Raw genomic sequence first — 7,219 nt, 5'->3', positions numbered from 1 at the left:
CGTTCACTTGTCTGTCCTGCTGTGATGTCGGACATGACAGGGTCTGGTGTGCGTCTGGTGGGGACCAAAAAAACCGTCGTGGGAGTTCTGCTGTGGTGTCGACGTGATCAGGGTCTGGTGTGGACTGTTCTGCTGTGGATCGTCGAACTGATCAGGGTTGGTGTGGACTGTATGCTGCTGTGTTCCGACGTGATCAGGGTCTGGTGTGGACTGGCTTTGCTGTTGGTGTGACGTGATCAGGTCCTCTGTTGTGGACTGTCTGCTGTGATGTCGACGTGTAATGGTCTGCGTGTGAGTTCTCGTGATTGCGATGCCTGGGTGTGATGTTGCTCCTGTCGACGTGTAGCTGGTGTGAGTTCTGCTGTGCATGTCGATCGTGATCGGGTCTGTGTGGACTGTTCTGCTGTGTGTCGACGTACCAGGTGCTGGCTGGACTGTTTGCTTTGGTGTCGACGTGTCAGGGTCTGGTGTGGACTGTTTGCTGTGGTGTCGACGTGAATCAGGGTCTGGTGTGGCTTTTCTGTTGTGTCGACGTGTCGGTTCTGTGTGGACTGTTCTGCGTGGGTCACGTGTCAGCGAAGTCTGGTGTGGACTTTCTGCTGTGTGGTCGACCTGATCAGGTGGTGTGACTGTTGCTGTGGGGTCGACGTGATCAGGGTCTAGTGTGGACTGTTCTGCTGTGGGTCGACGTGATCAGGTCTGTGTTGCTGTCTGCTGTGTCAAGACTTTTGTTTGGAGCTGAGGTGGGCTGTTCTGCTGGTTTCTCTGCGGGGTGGCCACCTATCTAATGGGTTGTTCTCTGTCACACGCCATCCCCTCACCCTCTCCTCCAGCAGCCTCTGATCCTCTCCTCTAGTGCTCTGTCTCTTCTCCTGCTTATTATATTGTTGAAGTGTGCTCACCACAGTCCAGAGTGCAGAAGTTCTCTCTCCACCTCCAGCTCTCCTGGTCTGGTTAAGGGGTGTTTGTTGGCTGGACTGTTGTCTGGTCTTGGCTGACTGGAGTGTAATCACCTGCTGTTCCAGCTCCACCAGCCTTACCTCCAGCTGGGTAAATGTATCCTTCATTCAATGAGGGGCAGTACTCTGTGCTGGAGGTTGACTTTCCGCTGGGGTTGCTCGTCTGGGGTTATAAAATGAAGAGTTGGTCTGACCTGCTCGGGTGGGGTATCTTTCTCAAGGAGAGCTTCTCCTGCTGGATAATTCTTTGATTAGGTGAAAGTCCAGCTGAAAACTGTTTGGGGTTGCCCTGTACCAATACTGTTCCAGACTTATAGAGATTATGTTAGCTGACTCAGAGTCCATGTTGTCTTGTTCCTGAGTTTCCCCCCTCAGTAAACCCCCTCCCCCCTCTTAACAGAGGTGTGCAATATACACTCTACCATGCCAGGGATGTCTGTGGGAAATGAGGTTCTGATGTCCCATTTTTATAATAGTCAGCAAAAGTGTCTTTGATTTTCCATAAGGAGCTTCATTTAGTTATCTTTTTACATACACAGGGTACTGTATTTTAATTACCTCTGAACAGCGGGAGGCAGCTTCTAAGGCCTCTCCATTTGGTTGGAGTAGACTGTTCGACTCTCCTGCCATTGTTGGGCTAAAGGGCTTTGACATCTCTCACTTGACACGTCCAGGCTAATTGAAGCTGTATCAAGCTTGGCATTAAGCTGGCTTAATTTACATTCAGTCCTTATAAAGTAATTTAATGTATTTTTCTTCTTGGCTTTTGGAAATAAAATATAGCTTCAGACTAAACATTACTAACTCAGTTCCAGGTTGGATGGTGTTTTCAGGTTTCTGTTGTTTTCCAGAGCGTTTYCTGTATAGCMTTGGAATAATAATCTTTGGTAGTTGTAAYCCMTCCAGGTGATTCCGTAATTCCGTCCAAAATCAYGTTGCAGGTTTTGAGTTTTGATTTGGAGTGAAGGTTATGTTGTAGAGGGTAGCATCCRGTAAATGTTCCTGACAAAAAATCCAAGTTTATCTAACACTAAATCTATATATTTTTAAGAACATGCTGAAAAATGCAGTAGCTCATCTGATGATGACCTCTGTCTCCTCTCAGTCCCTTATACTCCCCTTCTACTCCCTTCTACTCCCCCCTCTACAACCCTCTACTCCCTTATACACCCCTCTACTCCCCCTCAACTCCCCTTCTACTCCCTTTTACTCCCCTTCTACTCCCTTTTACTCCCCGTCTACACCCCCCTCTACTTCCCCACTACTCCCTTCTACACCCTCTCAAATCCCCTTCTCTACTCCCTTATAACCCCCTTCTATTCTCACCTCTACTCCCTTCTACAACCCTTCTACTCCCCCCTTCTTACTCCCATCCTCCTTATGACAACAGTATCTCTGAGAGGGGGGTGAAGACGAGGGGATGGGGAGGAGGGTTGATGGAAGCAGGAGATGTCTGTCAGTATGACTAGCCCTGACATAGGGCTCAAAACCAATGCATCACTACTGTCACTACGTATGGTGATAGAGAGAGCAGGCGGCATTGATTTTTAGGATCTTATTTATCCATTTATTAGGTTTATTTTCAGAAGCCCAGAATATAAATTACCCACCAACATCGCCGCTGACAGGACATGAGACGCACGCACGTACCTACACACACACACACACACACACACAGCCACACAGTAGTTCGCAAGCCAGCGTGGCAAATATTTGTCCATATGTAGAGGAACTTGTGGATTGGTAGCAGGGTAAACAGGTCAGTCAGTCTGAATATGTACTAATGTATACACACAGAGCAGGCGTTGGTTGAGAAGCTGTTTACAGTAGCAGAGTTCTCTTATGGGATAATTTGTCACTGTCAGCTCTCTTTGCTTATGGGTCGTTCCACGAAAATAGTTCCTTTTGTGTAGAAATTGTGCAACAATATTTCATTTTAAAAGCCTMTTATATTAAAGGGCAACTCCACCACTTTTTAACTTCATTCCCCTTATCTCCAGCACAATACCAGTGTCTCTATGTGAAAATTGAGTTCTACCCATGAAAAGTGGTGGATGACATCATTTAAAGTTCAACCATTTTAATTTGCAGTGTCGTGGGGAGCAGGAAGATCCCCTCCCTCTGGCTAGAAACTCATTACAGGTTTTGAAAATCGCTGTTTTTCTTTTAATCCTACTCTGTGATGTCACATAGAAGCATGTTTAGGACCTTTCTTCTTCTCTTTMTAACCACAGATCATAGAAACGTGCCGTTTTCTCATGTGTAGACACTGGTATTGTGATGGAGATAATGAACATGYGGTTGAAAAGTGGCAGAATTGTCCTTTTAAATGAAGTGTCATTTGATATAAACCATATGGAGAATTCAATATATCAGAATAAAGGCTTGCTAAAGTGGCAACATTCAGCATTTTGACATGTCACTCCGTCAACCCTGTGTCACTTCTAGGAAGATTTAAACCCACTTAATCTAAACATTTCTCTAAGTTTCACCATCATTGTAAAGRCCTAGTTATTCTGTTACATTGAAAAAGTCATTTCTGAATATTATTATTTATTTAATGTGATTAGTGGTTCATTTACGTTCTGTGAACTGAACTCTCGTTTTAATATTGTGAAAATATTCCTTTAAAAAAAATGTTTTTCAACAGAKACCTATAATAGTCAAATCATAGTGTTTTGACGTGGGAAACTGAGTCGAGCAGAACACGTCAACCCTGTTACCCATAGATAAACAGGCTATACATGTTTTAGCAGTTCCATTTGTTTGGTGAAACTTGTATTCAATTGCCCCTCCCTGTTGCACAAAACATGAAGTGACAACGGGATTTATGGCTCATTCAAGACTAAATCTTCTTCACTGTTACGGTTAAATGGCTTTTTGTTCTTTTTCAAACCGAATGAAAAAGAATGAGAAACAAAACATTTACATAGATGGGTCGAGTTGTAATGTATTCTCTAATATCATTTGGCACTTAAAAGGCACTTACTGTCACGGCTGTCGTAAGAAGAGGACCAAGGTGCAGCGTTGTAGCGTACATTTTCTTTTTTTCGAAATGACGCGACAAAACAATAAACAATACAAAACAAACCGTGAAGTTAAAGGCTATGTGCCCTAAACAAAGTCAAATTCCCACAAAAACAGGTGGGAAAAAAAGGCTCCTAAGTATGGTTCCCAATCAGAGACAACGATAGACAGGGATACCTAAGTATGGTTCTCAATCAGAGACAACGTAGGACAGGGCTACAAATGGTTTCAACAGAGAAACAACGATTTAACAGGGCTACCTAAGTATGGTCTCAATCAGAGACAACGATAGACAGGCTACCTAAGTATGGTTCTCAATCAAGACAACGATAGACAGGGCTACCTAAAGTATGGTTCCAATCAGAGACAACGATAGACAGGATACCTAAGTAATGCGTTCTCAATCAGAGACAACGATAACAGGATACCTACATATGGTTCAATCAGAGACACGTAGACAGGATACCTAAGTATGGTCCCAATCAGAGACAACGATAGACAGCGTCCCGGATGGAGAACCAACCCGGCCAAAACATAGAAATAGAAAATCATAGAGAAAACAAAAAATAAATGCCACCCCCAACTCACGCCCGACCAAACCAAAATAGAACATAAAAAGGATCTCTAAGGCAGGCGTGGACACGTACATATAGTGGTTTTAGATTGTTTTACTTACCTCTTGAGATGGAAGATGGCACTGCAGTTGACCAATTCTGCTTTTTTGTGTGTTTTTTATGCTGATCTTAAGTTTTTGTAAATAATATTTCCTATGACCGAAAACAGCTTCTGGACATCAGAACAGTGATCACTAACCTCGATTTGGATGAAGATTTCTACTTCAACGACTTGGCAGCTGTGGATGTATTGCTCATTCCGTACCACGCCGMAATCCCTGGGACTCGAAAAAGGAAGAGACCGCGCAAGAGAGGCAATCGAGCGGGCTCCCTGACGAGACTATGTCGGCGAATTAATAAACCGTCTCTACCCTCCGTTCTACTAGCAAAAGTACAATCACTAGAGAATAAACTGGACGAGCTCCGTTTGAGACTATCCTATCAACGGGACCTGAAGAACTGTAGTATCCTATGTTTCTCTGAGTCGTGACTGAACAAGGATATGGATAATATACATCTAGTTGGTTTTTCTATGTATCATCAAGACCGGACGGCAGCTCTGGGTAAGGTTAAAGAGGGAGATGGTTGTCTCTGTTAAGAACAGCTGGTCCGTGATCTCTAATGTTAAAGAAGTCTCTAGGTTTTGCTCGCCTGAGTTAGAATACCTCATGATAAGCTGCAGAACATACTATTTACCTAGAGAATTTTAATCTACTGTATATATTTCGTAGCTGTCTATTTACCACCAAAAAKCAATGCTGGCACTAAGACCAATCTCAAACGAGTTGTATAGCGCCATAGCAGACAAGAGGCAGTAGCCGGTGATTTTATAAAAAAACCTCTCATCTTTACTCCACACACAGAAACGCATACAAAGCTCCCCCTCGCCCTCCTTTTGGTAAATCTGACCATAACTCTGTCCTCCTGATTCCTGCTTACAAGCAAAACTCAAACGGAAGTGGTCAAATGAAGCAGATGCTAAACTACAGGAATGTTTCGCTAGCACAGACTGGAATATGTTCCGGGATTCATCCAATAGCATTGAGGAGTTTACCACATCAGTCACCGGGTTCAATAATACGTGCATCAGCGACATCCTCCCCACATTGACCGTTTGTACATATCCCAACCAGAAGCCATGGATTACAGGCAACATCCGCACTGAGCTAAAGGGTAGAGCTGCCGCTTTCAAGGAGCGGGACACTAATCCAGACGCTTAAATGATATTCCGCTACGTCCTCCAACGAACCATCAAACAGTCAAAAGGTCAATAAAGGACTAAGGTCGAAACCTACTTCGCCAGCTCTGATGGTCGTGGAGGTGGCAGGGCTTGCAAACTATCACGAATTACAAAAGGAAACCCAGCCGCGAGCTGCTTAGTGACGTAAGCCTAGCATACAAGATGTATTCCTTCTATGCTCGCTTCGAGGCAAGTAACACTGAATCATGCATGAGAGCACCAGCTGTTCCGGACGACCGTGTGATCTTGCTCCACAAGGCCACGTGGCCAGAAGGATTACCAGGACGTATACMCTGAGCATGCGCTGACCAGCTGGCAAGTTTCTTCACTGACATTTTCAAACTCTCCCTGACCCAGTTTGTAATACCTACATGTTTCAAGCAGACCACCAGAGTCTCTGTGCCCAAGAACGCCAAGGGAACCTGTCTAAACAACATTCACCCTGTAGCACTTACATCTGTAGCCATGAAATGCTTTGAAAGGCTGGCCATGGGTCACATTAACACCATCATCCCAGACACCTTGGACCCACTCCAATTRGCATAACGCCCCAACAGTTCCACAGAAGACGCAATCTCTATTGGACTCCACACTGCCCTCTCCCAGCTGAACAAGCGGAACACCTACGTGACAATGCTGTTCATTGATGTTGAACACTGAGCTTCAGTCATAGTGCTCATCACTAAGCTCAGGACCCTGGGACTTGAACACCTTCCACTGCAACTAGTTCCTGGGCTTCCTAACGGGCCACCCCCAGGTGGTGAGGGTAGAAACAACACATCTGCCACGGTGACCCTCAACACGGGGGCCCCTCAGGGGTGCATGCTTAGTCACTTCCTGTACTCGCTGTTCGATGATGAGACCGCCTATAGGGAGGAGGTAAGTGATGACAACAACATCTCCCTCAATGTCAGCAAGACAAAGGAGCCGATGGACTACAGGAAACGGAGAGTCGAGCACGCCCCCATCCACATCGATGGGCTGTAGTGAAGCGGGTTGACAGCCTCAAGTTCCTCTGTGTCCACATCACAAATGATCATGGTCCAAACACACTAACACAGTTATGAAGAAGGCACGAGAAGGCCTCTTCCCCCTCAGGAGGCTATAAYGATTCGGTATGGGCCCTCAGATCCTCAGAAAGTTCTACAGCTCAACTCATTGAGAGTGTCTTAACTGGCTACATCACCGCTTGGTATGGCAACTGCTCGGCATCCAACCGCAAGGCGCTATAGAGGGTGGTGTGTATTGCCCAGTACATCACTGGGGCCAAGCTCCCTGCCAACCTGGACCTCTATACCAGGCGGTGTCAGAGGAAGGCTTTAAGTATTGTCAAAGACTCCAGCCACCCAAGTCATAGACTGCTCTCTCTCTCTCTCTCT

Source organism: Salvelinus sp. IW2-2015, unplaced genomic scaffold (assembly GCF_002910315.2).
Source record: "Salvelinus sp. IW2-2015 unplaced genomic scaffold, ASM291031v2 Un_scaffold5434, whole genome shotgun sequence".
NCBI lineage: Eukaryota > Metazoa > Chordata > Actinopteri > Salmoniformes > Salmonidae > Salvelinus > Salvelinus sp. IW2-2015.
The sequence above is the reverse complement of the archived record's forward strand: the minus strand, read 5'-3'. Positions refer to the sequence as shown.